The sequence below is a fragment of the Arachis ipaensis genome, chromosome B3, assembly GCF_059453495.1.
Source record: "Arachis ipaensis isolate K30076 ecotype BB chromosome B3, ASM5945349v1, whole genome shotgun sequence".
Lineage (NCBI taxonomy): Eukaryota > Viridiplantae > Streptophyta > Magnoliopsida > Fabales > Fabaceae > Arachis > Arachis ipaensis.
Window position 1 is genome coordinate 36,616,537 of NC_142438.1, and position 19,238 is coordinate 36,635,774.

At 38.8% G+C, this 19,238-nt stretch overlaps 1 protein-coding gene and 1 non-coding gene across 2 annotated transcripts in view; one reads left to right on the forward strand and one right to left on the reverse strand.

Moving 5' to 3' along the window:
- The window catches only part of LOC107630280 (Pyridine nucleotide-disulfide oxidoreductase family protein), a 187,979-nt gene that overhangs the window by 103,342 nt on the left and 65,399 nt on the right, over window positions 1-19,238 (reverse strand). The window lies entirely within an intron of this gene.
- LOC148570308 (small nucleolar RNA R71) lies at window positions 10,648-10,754 on the forward strand. Its single transcript, XR_015908075.1, has one exon. It is a non-coding gene; the product is annotated as a small nucleolar RNA R71 (small nucleolar RNA).

The following is a 19,238-nucleotide window of genomic DNA, read 5'->3' on the forward strand; positions in this document are numbered from 1 at the left end:
GGGCGCACACGTCTGTGCGGCCGCACAGATGAAGCATGAAAGAGAACGTGTGCGTACGCATGCTGTTGTGCGCACGCACAGATTAGAGAAAATAGGGCAGCGCGCACGCACAAGCTGTGCTGGCGCTGCGACCAGAGGGGTTGTCAAGGTATGTGCGGACGCACAGGCTTGTGCGTCCCCACAGGTGGCGAAAAATACAGTTTTGTGCGCACGCACAGCTTAGTGCGTACACACAGATGCCCTGTTTCAGAAAATTCTTTTCTCTTCAAAACTAAGGTTTCTACCCTTAGCATATCAACATACCAACCCCAAATCATTCAAACAAGCACAATTTCATAGTCCAGAAGTAATTTAACTTATTCAACTCAAAATCATCAAACTAAACCTAAGCTAATCATGATATCACAAGAAAGCAAATAATTCAAAAGGCTATAAACAAGAGATAAAATTGGAACAATGTTACCATGGTGGCGTGTCTCCCACCAAGCACTTTGATTTAGAGTCCTAAGTTGGACTTGCATGGCTTCATTGGTCACTTGGAAACTTCTCCAAGGAGGAAAATCTCCAACTCCTTGGCATTCTTGGGTTAAGTGTGATCCTTTGAATTTGACTTCTTGGCAACATCCTCTTCTTCTTGTTCCTTGCCATCCTCAATCACTTGATCTTCAACTATGTCGCACCCAAAAATAGAATAAGCTTCAAGAACGGGCTTGTTGGACTCCTCCAAAGTGAACTTGACTAACTTGCCATCCGACTCAAAAGAGTAGACTCCTGAATGTGCATCTAGCTTGAAACGGGCCATCTTCAAGAATGGCCTTCCAAGGAGTATCAATGATGGCTTGTTTGAGTCAATGGGAGGGGTCTCTAAAATGTGAAAATCAACTGGGAAGAGCAATCCTTGAATGTTAACTAGGACATTCTCCACAATCCCACAACTGACACAATGCTTTTATCGGCTAACATAAACCTCGCCCTGGACTTCTTTAGGGGTGACAAGTTCAATCTTTCATAAATGGGGAGTGGCATAATGCTTACACACGCCCCCAAATCACACATACAGTCCATGAACTTCATTCCACCAATCAAACAAGTAACCAAACATAGGCCGGGATCATTGCATTTTTCAGGAAGTAAAGAAGAGATAGACTCATCTACCGGCTTTTTGTTGAGGTTGCCAAGCTTGTCTTTGTGAGTGCAAACATCCTTGAGGAACGTGGCATATTTTGGCACTTGTTGAATGGCTTGAAAGAGAGAGACGGTGACTTCAACCTTCTTAAAGACTTCCACCATATTGGGGTCAAGCTCTTCTTGCTTCTTGGCCTTCTTGGCAAAAGTTGGGAATGGAATGGGCAAAGGCTCTTCAAGCAAAGTCTTTCTCTTTGGCTCTTTGACCTTGGGTGGTTCTTCCTTGCTTTTGTCAACACTTTCATCTTCATCCCTCATCACCTCCACTTCATCTCCTACCTCTTCATTGTTTGTCTCCTCACTCAACTTTGTAGGTATAGCAACATTCTTATCCAGTTTAGTGCCTGACATGGCAGAATTGGCGAATTAAGAATTGTTATGAGATATGCGTTGCAAGTATAGTTCTTAACCAACCAGAAATTCGCTTATCAATTTAGAAGGGTTGTCACAAAAATCAAAATTAAAATACTGGGAGTATGAATCCCAGGTCGTCTCCCAACGAGTTGCAGAAAGGTGTGCTACTTTATTAATCAGATGTTTTCAAAATGGTTTGAGTTGAATAAACAGGAAATTAAATTAGAAAAATTAAATAATTTAAATAGAAGCCTTGACTGGGAGTAGATTAGTTGGAAGCCCTATTCTTGTTAAAGTACTCTCAAGATTAATTGATAATTGAAGGTTGTTCTGTTTAGTTATCCCTTACTAGGTAAGGGAAGGTCAAACAAGTTGGAATGCTATTTCTATTCACAAGTTCCAATCCGCTCAATTGAAAAGGATTAGTGTCAGTGACTAGAGAGCATCCCAACAATAAACCTAATTACAATTTTTCTTTTAAGCATCCCAACTCAAGGGTTCCTTTCAATCAACTCCCCATCAAGTTAGGGAACTACTCGCTCATTGTGAATGTAGAACTCATAACATAGGAAAGGGAATTAAAGGAAGACATGATAAATAAAACTCAAAGGAATCAATTAAAAATAAAAGTAATTCTTGTATTAATGAATTCTAAAATAATCCAATAGTAAAATTGAATAAATTAAAGGACATGGAAGAGTAAAGCCAAGTAAAGAAAACGAACTAGAATGACGAAGTCTTGATGAGGTAATAACTCTTCTCGATATCCCAATGCAAAAAGTAATAGAAATAAAATCCTAAGAACTATGAATGTGTAGAGAGAAAACCTAGATGAGGAGTAAAACTAGATCTAAAAACTAAAAACTGTATAGAATGAATGTTGTATGTATTGTTGTCTCATGAATGAATGTATTCTCCTACTTTATAGCCTCTAATCTGTGTTTTCTGGGCCGAGAACTGGGTCAGAAACAGCCCAGAATTCGCTGGTTGCGAATTCAAACACGCTGATTTTTCGTCACTGCAACGCGTCCGCGTGGAGCACGCGTTCGCGTCACCTAGCGTCAGAGCAACTATGACATATTATATATCAAATCGAAGCCCCGGAAGTTAGCTTTCCAACACAACTAAAACCGCGTCGTTTGGACCTTTGTAGCTAAAGTTATAGCCGTTTGAGTGCGAAGAGGTCAGGTTGGACAGCTTAGCAATTTCTCCAACTTATTGTATTCCTTCCACTTTTGCATGCTTTCTTTCCATCCTCTGAGCCATTCCTGCCCTGTAATCTCTGAAATCACTTAACACACATATCAAGGCATCTAATGGTAATAAGAGAGGATGAAACATAGGGAACTTAAGGCCAAAGAAGCATGTTTTCAATCAAAGCACATAATTAACTATGCAAATGGTATGAATAAGTGGGTAAAGAGTTGATAAAAACCACTCAATTGAGCGCAAGATAAACCATAAAATAGTGGTTTATCAACCTCCCCAACTTAAACATTAGCATGTCCTCATGCTAAGCTCAAGAGAACTATAAAAGTGAAGAGGAATGGTAAAATGTATGAAATGCAACCTATGGATATGAATGCAAAATGTTTCTACCTACTTGGTTAAAAGTAAATAAGTTCTCTAAGACAAAAATAATTCAAATTCCACTAATTCAAATCATATAAAATAAAGACAAGTAAACTTGTAAGAAGATAGCTCATGAAAGCAGGGAACATAGAGTCAAGCATTGAACCCTCACAGGAAGTGTATATCACTCTAGTCTCTCAAGTGTATAGGGTAATTCACTCTATTCTTCTCTAATTATGCTTTCTAAACTTTGTTCTTCATCTAACCAATCAACAAAAATTTAGTGTACCAATGCAAACATCATGAGGTCTTTTCAAGGTTGTAATGGGGCTAAGGTAAAGGTGAGGATATATATATATGGTTAAGTGAGGTATGAATTGAATATTTGACTAGTCTAAGTTCTCACCTAACATACATACACTCTCTATGTAATTCAAAAATATGCTTAGCTACCCATAATTCCCACTTTTGTATGATTCCTATACTCATGTACCAAATTTTTTATATTTCTTTACTTTTATCACATGTGCATTGATCTTTTTATTAACTTAGCATTGGGGTAATTTTGTCCCCTTATTTATTTATTGATTTTTTTGATATATTTTTTTTTGAATCATCAAAGCAAACATAACTTATCAATGCACATGGATTTTAATTTTTTTTTCTGCTTTTACATGAGTAGGTTCCCAAATTTCCAAAATTTAAATAAATTAAAAACATGATACATTCCCTTATTAACCCATGTTCCCACAATTTTCCCACACTTAGTTGATGCATAATCTCTAACTTAAGCTAACCAAAGATTCAATTGGGATATTTAATTGTTTTTCCGCTTAAGGCTAGTGATGTGGTTATAGAACAGAATAAATGGGGATAAAAAGGCTGAAGGTGGCTAACAAGGGTGATGTAAAGGGTAGGCTTATTTGGGATAAGTGAGCTAAAATCAAATAATGGCCTCAATCATTTGCAAACATGTAAATACACTAAATATTGGACATATAGAATGGAACAAAGCAAAGATTGCAATCATAGTGAAGAAAACACACAAGAATAAAAATTTATGGTTAAATAATGTAACCATGTAAATAAGCTCAAAATCTCACAGGTTGTGTGTTCTTTAGCTCAAAAATCATGTTCCAAATACAACTTCAAACAAATTTAACACAAAAACTTTTTCAATTTAAATTAGTGAAATTATTCAAAAATAGGGTCTTAAAAGAAATTTCTTACTTTAACCAAGTAGTAACTAAATGCATAAAATCAAACACATATGCAAATGCAACAACTAATTTAACAAAGAAATTTAAACATTGGTGTTAAAATAGGAAGTAACTAACCCACGGAAGTCGGTATCGACCTCCCCACACTTAAAGATTGTACCGTCTTCAGTGCATGCTGAGATGTGCAGGTGGACGGGTTGTTCCAACTGGCGCTTTTCTCCGAAGATTTTGCAAATGGACTTGTCTGTCTCCCCATGTAAACGTCTTCCGGTTCCCTTCCGGGTGGCCATCCTGAAAGAAAAAGGAAAGAAAAGTAACCCAGTAATATAGATAAGAAAATAAATGAAGTATGGGTGGGTTAATGCCAAATGATAAGGGTCTCATTTACATGGAAGCTTCAACATGTACGTGAGAAAACAATAGAAGCACATGGCATACTAGTGGTGCAAGATTTGAAACATAGGGGAGGAGTGTGGGTAATGGAAGTATCAGTACAAGCTCATGTCAATACAAATGGAGTGCAAATATCATAAAAGATTGGCATTGGCAGATAATTAATATCATCCCACAGTGTAAAACAAGTTACCAAAATAAATTCAAGAAAAGATGCAACAGTTGAATAAGAAAATTTTTTTAACACCAATGGAAAAATAAAAAATTCAGAAAAAAAAATAAAAATATGCACAAAATTAAAATGCAATGAATGAAATATGCAAATAAATTAAGTAAAATAAAATGAAAGATAAGAAGAATGAGAAGGGAAAGAAGGGAAGAAGAAGTAAGTAAGAAAGGATCGAGGAAAAATTAGGATTAGGGAAGAAAAGATAAGATTTTTGGCGCTGATTTGGATAAGTTGTGTGGCGCAGGCGACGCGGACGCGTGAGTGACACGGTCGCGTGGTGCGCGATAAGGTCAGGTGACGTGGACGCGTGGGTCACGCGATCGCGTGGCCTGATTTGTGCGATTGACGCGAGTGCAGTCTCGGATTCGCGCAACTCTCTATTTCAAACTCATTTTGCCAAAAATCTGGGTGACGCGGTCGCGTGGTTGACGCGATCGCGTGAAAGGCCATTTTTGAAAATCGACGCGAACGCATGGATCACGCGTTCGCGTGGGAGGGATTGTGCTTCTAGCACGAGTCCAGCCCAGCTCCATCATAACTCTCTGCCATGCACCTCTTTACGTCGATTTCACAGGGCACGCGTTCGCGTGGGTGACGCGGACGCGTGGGAGGCTTATTTTCCATATGACGCGGACGCGTCAGTGACGCGGTCGCGTGGGTCAAATTGTGCCAAGGGCACGCCTCCAGCCACGCTTTCGCGTGACTCTCTGTTCAACTTTCTTTTCTTCATAATGCACTGGTGACACGGACGCGTCAGCGACGCTGTCGCGTCGCGTGCGTTTGTTTTTTTTGATGCAGAATGCAGAATGCAATGCTAATATGAATGTTATGCAAAACTCCAGGTTCAATATAATAAAATAAAATAAGACTCAGAAATAAATAAAACTAGATAAAAATGAAAAAGGAACGATCATACCATGGTGGGTTGTCTCCCACCTAGCACTTTTAGTTAAACTCCTTAAGTTGGACATTTGGTGAGCTCCCTGTTATGGTGGCTTGTGCTTGAACTCATCCAGGAATCTCCACCAATGTTTGTCTCTTCAGTAATCTCCGGGGTCCCAAACTAGGCATGTAAAGCCCTTAAGAAGCTTCAAACAGATTCTTAGGCTCTCGGGGTGACAAATGTCAGAGCAGATTCTAGGATCCCAAAGCTTACTTTTACACCCATTTTTGTCGGGATCTGTATTTTTCCAGCCGGGTGATAAGTAATTTGAATTCTCACTGCAGCTACCAAATAGCTTCCTAGACCCATTCAATTGAGCTCTACACCAACCTTTGCGTTTAAACTTAAAGCTTCCAACCATAATGAACCTTGCAGGACAATTCTTACCACTGACCATCTTCCTCTTACTCTTAATGCCACAAAGAGCTCTAAGTTGACCATCCGTCTCCAGTAGCCTATATTCAAGTGGAATTAGAAAGCTAAGGGATATGAATTTTACCCACTTGAATGTTGTGAAGGATGATGGCAACTTAGGGGGAGGGGGTCTCCAATAACTTTGGCAAGGTGATTTCAAGCTCCACTCCCTTGTGCTCTTTGACAACTTCCACCTCTTTGCAAGATTCTTCAATTTCAACCTCTTCCTCTTGGTAGCTTTCTTCCAATTCAATCTCTTCTTCATTACTTACCAAGGGCATGGGAGGCTGTGCTTTTTCTTCTTTACTCTCCATCTCTTGACCAACCTCTTCCAAGTCTTCAACTATGATATGTCCTGGAGGTTGTACACCCTCCTTAACATCAAATGCAACCGTCTTGGAAGGAGGTTCTATGTCTTGACTTTCCCATGGAGGTTCAACATCTCCCAAGTCTTCAACCACTTCTTCTTCTTCAATAATTCCGGCTTTCTGCACTTGTTCCAGTACAAATTCATGCTCCTTACTGTCCACCGGAGTTTCTAATGTCTCCTTCATGCTACGTTCGTCAGTAGATTGTCCACATGAAGCCATGGGGGTTCCTTGAGTGTTCGAACATCGGGAAGCTAATTGGTTTATCGCTTGATTCAATTGGTGAAGGGTTGCATGAAATTGATCCACTGTTTCCTTGAGACGATCCCTTGATTCTTGTTGCGTTCGGCTATCATAAGTAGGATCACAGTGCTCTTGGATTCATGGATATGGAGATAGTTTATATTTAGGTGGTGGTTCTTGGGAGTAATTGGGGTGGAATTGGGGTGGTTCTATATATGGTTCATACAGTTCATAGGGTGGTTGGTATGGTGGATATGGGTTAGGGTCATATAGAGGTGAATGGCGGAAAGGGGCTTGTGAGTATGGTGGTCCAAAGTCATGTTGAGGAGGGGGTTCATAATCATATGGTGGGCCTTGTTGGTAATTACAAGGGGGTCCACCATATTCATCATCTTGGTACGCTCCCTGGAATGGCTCTTGACCATAGTAATTTGGTGAATGTTGGTTGTCACGGAAGGGTCCACCATAACTATTGTCTTGGTATGCATCGTGGAATGGTCCTTGTCTGTGGTACTGTGGAAGGTATTGTTGCCGGAAGGGTTGATCAGATCCTCGTGACTCCTTCCATCTCTGATTGTTTTGACCTTGATGCATGTTCCTGTTATAATTTCCATTCCTTGTAACAACATTGGAACCAAACTCAAAGCGAGAGGGGTGAGAACTCATAATAGTAAATAAAAATTAAAAACGAAAATAAAAACAAATTTAAATTAAAAGATTATTGAAATTTAAATTTTGAATTTGAAAATTAAATTTTGAAATTTGAAATTTAAATATTGAATTTTGAAATTTGATTTTTGAAATAAGATAAGATAAGATTTTGAAAAAGATATGATTTTTGAAAAAAGATTTGAATTTTGAAATTTAAATTTTGAAATTTGAAGTTTGAATTTCAAATTTTTAAATTTGAATTTTGAAAATTGAAAATTAAAATTTTGAAATTTAAATTTTAGAATTTTTTTTAATTTGAATTTTTGAATTTAATGAGAAAAGAGAAAAATAATAAAATGACACCAAACTTAAAATTTTCTAGATCAAAACGAAGAAAATAACTAAGAACAACTTGAAGGTCAAGATGAACACGAAGAACAACTTGAAGATCAAGATGAACACCAAGAACAAATTTTTTTCTTAAAAAAAATTTTAATAACTAAATAAAAACTAATAACCTCTTAATTTACGAAAAAGCAAAAAGAAAAACAAAAAAAATAAAAACAAATAAACAAATAAAAGAAAATATTTACAATAACCAATAATAAGGCACACGTTTGCAATTCCCCGGCAACGGCGCCAAAAATTGACGTGGCGGAAATTGGCGAATTAAGAATTGTTATGAGATATGCGTTGCAAGTATAGTTCTTAACCAACCGGAAATCCGCTTATCAATTTAGAATGGTTGTCACAAAAATCAAAATTAAAATACTGGGAGTATGAATCCCAGGTCGTCTCCCAACGAGTTACAGAAAGGTGTGCTACTTTATTAATCAGATGTTTTCAAAATGGTTTGAGTTGAATAAACAGGAAATTAAATTAGAGAAATTAAATAATTTAAATAGAAGCCTTGACTGGGAGTAGATTAGTTGGAAGCCATATTCTTGTTGAAGTATTCTCAAGATTAATTGATAATTGAAGGTTGTTCTGTTTAGTTATCCCTTACTAGGTAAGGGAAGGTCAAACAAGTTGGAATGCTGTTTCTATTCACAAGTTCCAATCCGCTCAATTGAAAAGGATTAGTGTCAGTGACTAGAGAGTATCCCAACAATAAACCTAATTACAATTTTTCTTTTAAGCATCCCAACTCAAGGGTTCCTTTCAATCAACTCCCCATCAAGTTAGGGAACTACTCGCTCATTGTGAATGTAGAACTCATAACATAGGAAAGGGAATTAAAGGAAGACATGATAAATAAAACTCAAAGGAATCAATTAAAAATAAAAGTAATTCTTGTATTAATGAATTCTAAAATAATCCAATAGTAAAATTGAATAAATTAAAGGACATGAAAGAGTAAAGCCAAGTAAAAAAACGAACTAGAATGACGAAGTCTTGATGAGGTAATAACTCTTCTCGATATTCCAATGCAAAAAGCAATAGAAATAAAATCCTAAGAACTATGAATGTGTAGAGAGAAAACCTAGAGGAGGAGTAAAACTAGATCTAAAAACTAAAAACTGTGTAGAATGAATGTTGTATGTATTGTAATCTCATGAATGGATGCATTCCCCTACTTTATAGCCTCTAATCTGTGTTTTCTGGGCCGAGAACTGGTTCAGAAACAGCCCAGAATTTGCTGGTTGCGAATTCAAACACGCTGATTTTTCGTCACTACGATGCCTCCGCGTGGAGCACGCATTCGCGTCACCTAGCGTCAGAGCAACTGTGGCCTATTATATATCAAATCGAAGCCCCGGACGTTAGCTTTCCAACGCAACTGGAACCGCGTTTTTTGGACCTCTGTAGCTAAAGTTATAGCCGTTTGAGTGCAAAGAGGTCAGGCTGGACAGCTTAGCAATTTATCCAACTTATTGTATTCCTTCCACTTTTGCATGCTTCCTTTCTATCCTCTGAGTCATTCCTGTCCTGTAATCTCTGAAATCACTTAACACACATATCAAGGCATCTAATGGTAATAAGAGAGGATTAAACATAGGGAACTTAAGGCCAAAGAAGCATGTTTTCAATCAAAGCACTTAATTAGGAAGGCAAATGTAAAACCATGCAAATAGTATGAATAAGTGGGTAAAGAGTTGATAAAAAACCACTCAATTGAGTACAAGATAAACTATAAAATAGTGGTTTATCAGTGCCGCTCCTAAGGGTAATAGCATTAATGCTACCCTTAGGGTTAGGTTGAGGTTGGGAGGGTAAACTACCGGAAGTTGAAGCTTGTTGGGTGTTTTGTGTGGTTTGAGGAGGGAGAGTTAAACAGGAAAGGGCTTCGGCTATCGTAGCCATATACGCCTCTTGTTTCTTATGAAACTCTCGTTGCTCTTCCATGAAGGTGTGAATTGTGTCATTCATGTGAGGTTGATTGGAGGGTAGAGCTTGGTTGACTTGAGGAGGGTTAGACCTACTATTTGGGTATTGATACTTCACTTGAGGTTGAGATTGTGGGGGTTGTTGGTAGAGTTGTTGGTATTGTAGTTGACCTTGGGGATGTTGATGGTAGTAGACTTGAGCATTTTGGCTGGGTTGAGCTTGAGGAGCTTGATTCCACCTTTAGTTTGAATTATCCCTCCATCCTTGGTTTTGATTGCCTCCATGTTGGTAGGATCCTTAGTTGTAATTGGAGTTGTGGGTAATGGTTGGCTACCACCAATGTAGTGTCCTCTTGGAGTTGAGGGCACTCATCAGTATAATGAGTATTACAAGCACAAACACCACATATCCTTGATGGTCCTTCAATCCTTGGAGGTTGAGGTGGAGCATTTATCAAAGCTTGAGGAATTTGTTGCCCTTAGGGTGATTTGTCGCAACAAGATTGTCATCTCACCGAGGGTCTTGGTCAAAATAGCATCTCCAGAGGGAGAAACTTCACTCAAAGCTTTCGGTTGTGGACTCCTTGCCCTTGAGTGTTGAGTTGAGTCTGCTAAGTCCGATATAACTTCCTACGCTTCTGCAGCGGTCTTGTTTTTGGTCAATGATCCTCCACTCGCGGCATCTAGGAGAAGCTTGTCTTGGTGTTGCATTCCTTGATAGAAATAACTGATAAGAACTAACTCGTCAATTCGGTGGTGAGGGCAAGCCTCCAGCAACTTCTTGAATCTCTCCCAGTATTCATATAAAGTCTCCCCATCTCGTTGCACAATGCAAGAGATCTCTCTTCACAGCTTGTCTATTTTCTGAGGAGGGTAGAACTTTTCCAAAAACTCTTTACGCAACAAGTCCTAATTGGATCTAACTTCACTCGGTTGAGTATAAAACCAACAACGGGAAAGCGAAGACCAACACTGCGGCTTCATCCGCCCCATGTCTTCTCGCAGTTGTGCATGCAACTTGGAAATCCTTTAGATGCTTCAGAGGATCTTCCCCAGGTAGTCTATTGTATTTGGGGAGCAAGTTTATCGTGCCGGACTTGAGTTCAAAATTTGGATCTAAAGCCGGATACAAAATTTGAAGTGGTTGCAAGTTAAGATCAGGAGCTCCGGCCTCCTTTAAGGTGATTTTTCGAGGTGTGTCTGCCATGACGGTGTCACCTGAGTCACTCAAAGAGAATTCAGTACTCCTCACAGATGAATATAGAGTCTCCTCGTTGATTGGATAATGATGGTCACGGATTGGTGGTGATAGTGAATTGGAGTGCTCCTCAAGGGAGCCCGATTCACTATTCACAAAAGCTAGTCGGCACCGAGCTTGCCTTATACGAGTTAAAGTTCTTTCAATTTCCGGATCAAAAGTGGAAAAGCTCGGGTCTGGAAGCGACCGTGTCATTCAACTGAGGAGGCAATGAAAGCATGCAATTATGAAAAGCAAAACAAAAATAGGCAAGTAAACAAGAACCAACTTAACAATCAACGACTACTAAGACTAGCTAAAGAGAAAAGTAGTATCTACAATTAGTGCCAAGTAGCAAACCAAAAATCAAGTATTTACACTATTCACATATTTATAACAACCAAAATTGTAGCACTCATTGCACTTAAAGTGAACTCCCCGGCAGCGGCGCCAAAATTTGATGCGTGGCGATCGACCGAGAGCACGGATTTGGATTTTCACACTAAAATAGGATTGACGTTGCAAGCATAGACCGAACTCAACAATCGATTGCCGATCAAATTGGAAATTTAAAAGATGTGTCACAATTCAAAACTAATTCAAAACCGAGAGTATTTGACTCCCGGGTCGTCTCCCAAGGAACACTTGAGAACAATGATTGTGCAATTCCAGTTGTAGTGATCAAGAGGTTGTCAATGAAGAAATGAATATATAAAGCAATAAAAGAACATGCAAAATTGTAATGATTGAACTAATAAAGAAATTAAAGAACCGACTATGTAATATAAACAAGTAAAGTATAAAAGAGATTAACATAGAAGTGTAGGAAAGATTGAAAGCATAGAAAGAGTCTTGGCTTAGAGTGAGCTAAGAGTCCTTTCCTTGCTAGAACCACAACTATGACAATTATGATGGATTAGTCTCACTTGATCAACCCTCACATTGGAAAGTAAGTTAAATGAGCATAAGTGTTCTTAACCCACAAATCCTAAATTGCTTGCTAATTGCCTTAGCAATAAATTAGCGTTAGTGGGAACAAGAACAATTAACAATCCAAGAATTGAAACTAAATGTTGGACATTCCAACTCTAGAAACCCAATTGCTCACTTTACCCAAGCCAAGAGCCAAAAATTTAGCCTAAAACCATGTTTGACATTTTGTCAAACACTTGGTGGGCAAAAACCTCAAACATGGGAAAAATGAGAAAAGGCTTGAAACTCAAAGCAACAATTGATCTCAATCAACAAGAATAACATAAGAAAGCAAGAAACAAACATCAAACATCAAATTCATCAACAAGAAATTGAAATTGCAAGAGAGAAGTAAAATTGAACTATAACTTGAATTAGAAGAAAGAGTAATGACAATGTAACTATAAAGGGTAATAACAAGAGAATACTTACATTGGAAGCTAGCAAAATCCAAGATCAAAAATGGAAATGGCACTTGAATGTAAAACCCTAATATAAACCCTACTAGAAATGATGAAAAACTTAGAGAAAAACTAAACTAAAAGCTTTCTACTACTACTCCTAAACTATACTAATGATATGTTATGCTTTTCCTCTCATTTCCCTTCCAATATGAGCTAAAAGACTTCAGAAATGGGCCTCCAAAGCCTCCAAATCGTGAGTCACGTGCCATTTTAATGAAGTCATGCGCGGACACCTGTGCGGACGCACAGATGCGTGCGTCCGCATACTTTGCGAAAATCCCTTCCTGTGTGTACGCACAAGTAGCTGTGCGCACGCACACTAGGTGATGCTTGGTTGGACGCGCGACACGCTCGAAGCGATCCATGCGCTCTGATTGGGCAGCTGTGCATACGCACAAGTAGCTGTGTGATGACAAGTCATCTTAGCCTAGTTTCACTAGCCTTTTTCTTTTGTTTTCAACTAAATTATGCACTTTCTTGAGCCATAAGCAAGCCAATTGGGTAGATTTTCATGTTTCCTTTGATTTAATCAACCATATATGAATTAATGCAATTTCATGAGGTTTTATGCTATAATTGTCACATATTAGAAAGAATGAATATCTCATGATTTTGAGCAAAAGTTTGCCTCAAACTTTAGCTCAAACTTTTGGATTAATTGAAAATGAACCAGGAAGCAAAAAGCTGGACCAAAAGTTAGCCTCAAACTTTTTGGCTAACTTTTGGGCAAAAAGCTGGAGCAAAAGTTAGCCTCAAACTTTTTGGCTAACTTTTGGGCAAAAGCTGGAGCAAAAGTTAGCCTCAAACTTTTTGGCTAACTTTTGGCATCACAAATCAACACCCTGGAGAGCAAAAGTTTGCGCCAACGTTAGCCCCTAACTTTTTGGCTAATGTTGGCGCATGAAAAACACACCCTGGAGAGCAAAAGTTTGCGCCAACGTTAGCCCCTAACTTTTTGGCTAACGTTGGCGCCATGAGTGTGCAAGGGGAGGCCAACGTTGGAGCAAAAGTTAGACCCCTAACTTTTGCCCCAACGTTGGTATCAGCAAAGAGGGTGGCTGATGTGAAAAGTTGGAGTAAAAGTTAGCCTCAAACTTTTACTCCAACTTTTACTCAAGCTTTCATGATTCCAACCCGGTTCAATTCGGTTCTTCTCCAAACTCCAAGAGCAATCAACTAAGGCCTCTATCAACCCAATTCCATCAAGAGCAAAGGCCCAATTGAAGGCTTGAAGACCATTTGAAGAAAGTGTATAAATAGCATAGGATTTAAGTTTTTAAGGGAGCTTTTCCTTTGAGTTTTCATAGAGAGTTTTCGGAGAGCTTTTGGTATTGAGTGAATTTTAATTTCTAAGTCTCGGGGAAGGAGAATTGAATTCCCTTCCTCTTAGTTTTCTTGCTTTCAATTTCAATTACAATTGTCTTGGATCTTGGGTTGGAGAATTGAAGGAATTCTGTTTCAATCTCATCCTGAGACCTCTCTGCTTTATTTTACTGCACAATTGAATTCAGTTTCGGTTAATTGCTTCTTCATTTACTTTCTTTGCAATCTACATTTCCTTTGCAATTGTTCTTGTTGGATCTAGGAAAGCATTGAGATCTAGACTTGGTTTTCTAGTCTCTTGGGTCCTGAGATCCGGATTTCCCATTTCTCATTCCCTGTTTATTGTTTTCATGCTCATTTACAATTCTGTTTTTAAGATCCGGTTCGATTCAAGACATCCTTTACTTCTCTGTTTGTTGCAATTTACTTTTCCTTGTTTAATTTCTGCAAATCCAACTCCCAATTCCCTTTACAATTCAAGCCATTTACATTTCTTACACTTTAAGATTCTGCAATTTACATTTCTTGCGTTCTAAGTTTCTGCCATTTAATTTCTTGCTCTTTAAGATTCAGCACTTTAAATTCCAGTTCTCTTTAATTTCATGTAATTCACCCATTTCCTTTACTTTCTATGCAATTTAAATTCTGCAAATCACAAATCTCTCAACCAAATCTTGATTCGCTTGACTAAATCAACCACTAAACTAAAATTGCTCAATCCTTCAATCCCTGTGGGATCGACCTCACTCCCGTGAGTTATTATTACTTGATGCGACCCGGTGCACTTGCCGGTTAGATTTGGGTGTTTTGGAGAAATTCGTTTTTCCGCAAAAATATCCCATCAAGTTTTTGGCGCCGTTGCCGGGGATTGATTAGATTGACAATGATTAAGTGAGGTGGTGATCTAGATCTAGCATTTTTATTTTCTGTTCCTTTAATTTTCAATTAACCCACTAACTGTTTGAATTTTTGCTTAAGCTAACTAAAACTTCATTCTAGCAATAGATTGAAGTGTCACTGGTTTGTGTGTTTCTTATGTTCTGCTTGTATGTCAGGTACAAGAAGAAATACACCAATCTTTCATGAAACTGACGAAAGAATCCTCCGAAGGCTAAGAAGAGAAGCAAGAGAAAAAAATGTTGCTGGAGAGGAAGAATCAGATGAAGAATATCATGAATTGGAGGAACACTCAACAAATCCAACAAATCCACCAGTGAGAATGGCCAACAACAATGGTCAACCCCAGAGGAGAGTCTTGGCTTCATATACACTTGCTAATCCAAGGCATTGTGGGAGTAGCATTCTTACCCCAAATGTCGATGCAAATAACTTTGAATTGAAGCCCCAACTCATCACCTTGGTGCAGAACAATTGTTCCTATGGAGGAGGCCCCTTGGAAGATCCAAACCAGCACCTATCCACCTTCCTGAGGATATGTAACACAGTGAAGACCAATGGTGTGCATCCTGACAGTTACAAATTGCTGCTATTTCCATTTTCCCTCAAAGACAAAGCCACTCAATGGTTGGAGTCATTTCCAAGAGATAGCATCAACAACTGGGATGATCTAGTAACCAAGTTTCTTGCCAAGTTTTACCCACCTCAAAGAGTTATTAGATTGAAGACTGAAGTACAAACATTCACACAATTGGATGCTGAACCCTTGTATGAGGCATGGGAACGATACAAAGCTCTAATCAGGAAGTGCCCTCCTGAGATGTTTAATGAATGGGATAAACTCCAAAATTTCTATGAAGGACTGACAATGAAAGCTCAAGAGGCACTTGACTATTCAGCAGGAGGCTCAATGCAACTCATGAAGACAGCTGAAGAAGCTCAGAACCTCATTGACATGGTGGCTAACAACCAATATTTCTTTGGCCATCAGAGACAACACCAACCATCACTAAGGAAAGGAGTGTTAGAAATGGAAGGGGTTGACACCGTCCTAGCTCAAAACAAGATAATGCAGCAGTAGATTCAAGAACAATTTGAGCAGATGGCTAAAAAGATTGATAGTTTACAAGTTGCAGCAGTGAATACAAGCCAACCATCAACCACATGGGGACAAAATGAAGAAAACCAAGAAAATCAGCAGCAAGAACAACCTCAATATGTGCACAACCAAGGCTCATGCCAAAATGAGGTTTATGGTGACACCTACAATCCATCCTGGAAGAACCATCCAAATCTCAGATGGGGAGATAACCACACCCACAGCCAGCAACCGTGGCAGAAAAACTCAAACCAAAACAACTCAAGAAACACAACTTACTCAAACCACGACCAGCAAAACGCTAATAATAATCAATACAAGAAACCACAAAATACATATCAACCACCCCACCACAATCCACAAACTCATCAAAATAGCATTTTCGCTCCAACATCTAACCCCCAAAACTACCACACTACCCCTACAAATAACTTCCAGCAATCACATTCCACCCCCATCATACCACCAATAGACCATCATGAAAGTAGAATTTCAAGTCTTGAGGCAGCCATACAAGCAATTGCTCAGTCCACTCAAAGTTTGGTCAAAATGCAAGAGAGAAATGAAGCTACCATGAAGAGCCTTGAACGACAAGTGGGACAATTGGCCAAACAAGCTGAACGGCCAACCAATGTTCTCCCAAGTGATACAATCTCCAATCCAAAGGACAAAGAAAAAGCTACAAAGTGGGAGGAGTGCAAAGCAATCATAGTGGGAAGTGAAAAGACTAGGGAGAAGGAAGCCATCAATCAAGAGGAACACAACAGAGAAGTTCCACAAGAAGAGACAGAAGAGAGAAGTGAAGAGGAGAGAAAGACCAAGAATGCAAAAAGCTCAAAGAAAGATGTGGACATCCTTGAAACACAGCTACAAGAGAAGAAGGAAGGGGTGAAGCCAGATGTCCCCAAACTTCCGTACCCTCAGAGGTTCAAAAAAGAAAACGAGGATAAGCAATACTCAAAATTCCTGGATATATTCAAGACTCTCAGCATCAATATTCCTTTCTTAGAAGCACTTGAACAGATGCCATTATATGCCAAATTTATAAAAGAAGTACTCACAAAGAAAAGATCCCTGAAGGAAGGACAGATTGTTGAGATGACAAAGGAATGTAGTGCTATCCTCCAAAGAGAGTTGCCAGAGAAGAAAGATGATCCTGGGAGTTTTTACATACCTTGCACCATAGGAAACATAACAATTGAGAAATCATTTTGTGACCTCGGTGCAGGTATAAACTTGATGCCTTTGTCTCTAATGAGGAAACTTCAAATTTCTGAGCTGAAGTCCACACGAATAGTTCTCCAAATGGCTGACAAATCCATTAAGCAAGCACTGGGAGTTGTGGAGAATGTGTTGGTAAAAGTGGAAAAATTCTTTCTCCCAGCTGATTTTGTCATCCTAGATATGGATGAAGACCCTAACACTCCCATCATCCTGGGGAGGCCTTTCCTGGATACGGGCAGAGCATTGATAGATGTTGAAAAAGGAGAATTGTTGTTAAGAGTGCATGATGAGCACCTAGCATTCCATGTTTTTAAAATCCTGCATGAGCCTACTCAAGAAGAAGATTGTATGAAGGATAAGGCCAAGGATCAAAGCTTGAAGGAGGCATTCAATGAGTTAACTCCAAGACTTCTACATCCATGCTTGAAAGAAGTAGAGATGGTGCAACAGACCAAAGAAATCAAGGAGGAACTAGATCCAAAACCCCCAGATGAGAACCTCAATATTCCAGATAAAGAACCACCAAGGCATGAATCATCTCTTAAGAAAGAAGAGAAGAAGAAAAGACCAAAAGGGTGGAAAAACAAGAAAATCTCCACTGAAGGCTTTTCACCAGGGGATAAAGTAATGTTAAACACCCAACCAATGAAGGTGTCCCCACAATCATCTGAATGCTATACTGTGAACCGGATCCTTTCACTTGAACACCTAGAGATCATCAAAGAGGAGACCGGAAGAAAGTTCACAGTAAGAGGAGAAAAGCTGAGGCACTATGATTTTCAACCTCCTTTATCAAAAGAACAAGATGTCAAGCTAGTGACAATAAAAGAGCGCTTGTTGGGAGGCAACCCAACCTGAGGTAGTTTTCTTTTCATAGCTTTTTCAATAAAAATGTTGAATAATTGATATGTATTGCAAGGAGCTAAGTTTGGTGTTGCACACCAAAAATAACTTAAGGAAGAATGGAGGATTCTAAGTTTGGTGTTCCACCAAAACCTCATTCAAAAGCACATTCTAACTTCCTGCACATTGCTAGTTCCAAGCAATCAAACAGATTATTCAACCACTTAACTGCTTTTTAGTCTTAACTTCATAACCTTTAGCAAGGACACAAGATTTTGCCTAGAGTTAACCTGCTGTACCCAGAGAAGTGGCAAGAAATTAAGTTTGGTGTTCCCACACCAAATTAAATCCACAAGCCACACTCAATTCATGCATACTAACTGGTCATCTAAGGGCTTGAGAAGCAAGCAACTTTTGAGAATTGTGCAGGGAATTCACCACCATTTGAAGACACTATGCATCATAACTCAAAAGGGCACAACAGAAGGAAGGACAAAGGAACTGCAAACCAATAGGTTGTATTTACACTTAACTCTTGCTGTTGAAAAATGTTTTGACTTGTGTTTTGTTAAAGTGTTCATCTAATACAAGTAGAATCACTCTTAAAATAAGTAAGCTAGTCTATGTGTGTGCTTGTGTGTTTACTTTCACTGAACAAAAAGCATGTTTTGTCCCCTGCATCTTTAATTCAATAAAAGAAATATTTGAATGTGAAGTGAGATAGTTCTCTGTTAGATAGAAGTACAATAAAAGTAAGTGGTGGTGTGTGTGTGATTGTATAATAGCTCACTTTAGTGAATAAAAGAACTAGGATGTCTCCTTCTAAGTATAGAGTGGCCCACTGTCTATGAATCTCAATCAAATAAAAAATCCTTGGTTAGAAAGAAAAACAAAAAAGAAAAAAAAAGGAAAGAAAAAAAAAGCCAAAGAGTGGCAGAATAAAAGAAAAACAAAAAGAAACAAAGCTGGACACCAATAGCTTGAACCTTAGAATATATGCATGTGGTGTCTTTGTATTAGGATCTGCTTGGATTATTAAGCTCTTTGGAGTGCATCAACACTTGATGACTTGGGTTAACTAACCTGGGATCATCAGCTGAAAGTCCACTATCAAGAGCAACCTAACTACAAGGCATTTAGTAACCCAAAGAGGTGCTGGGCATCAATATTCTAAGAAGGAATGTGAGCCAAGTGTCTATAGTGAATAATGTGTCAAGTATAAAGAAAAGGAAATGAACTTGCTACACATGACACTCAAATAAAGCTTATGAACAAAACAA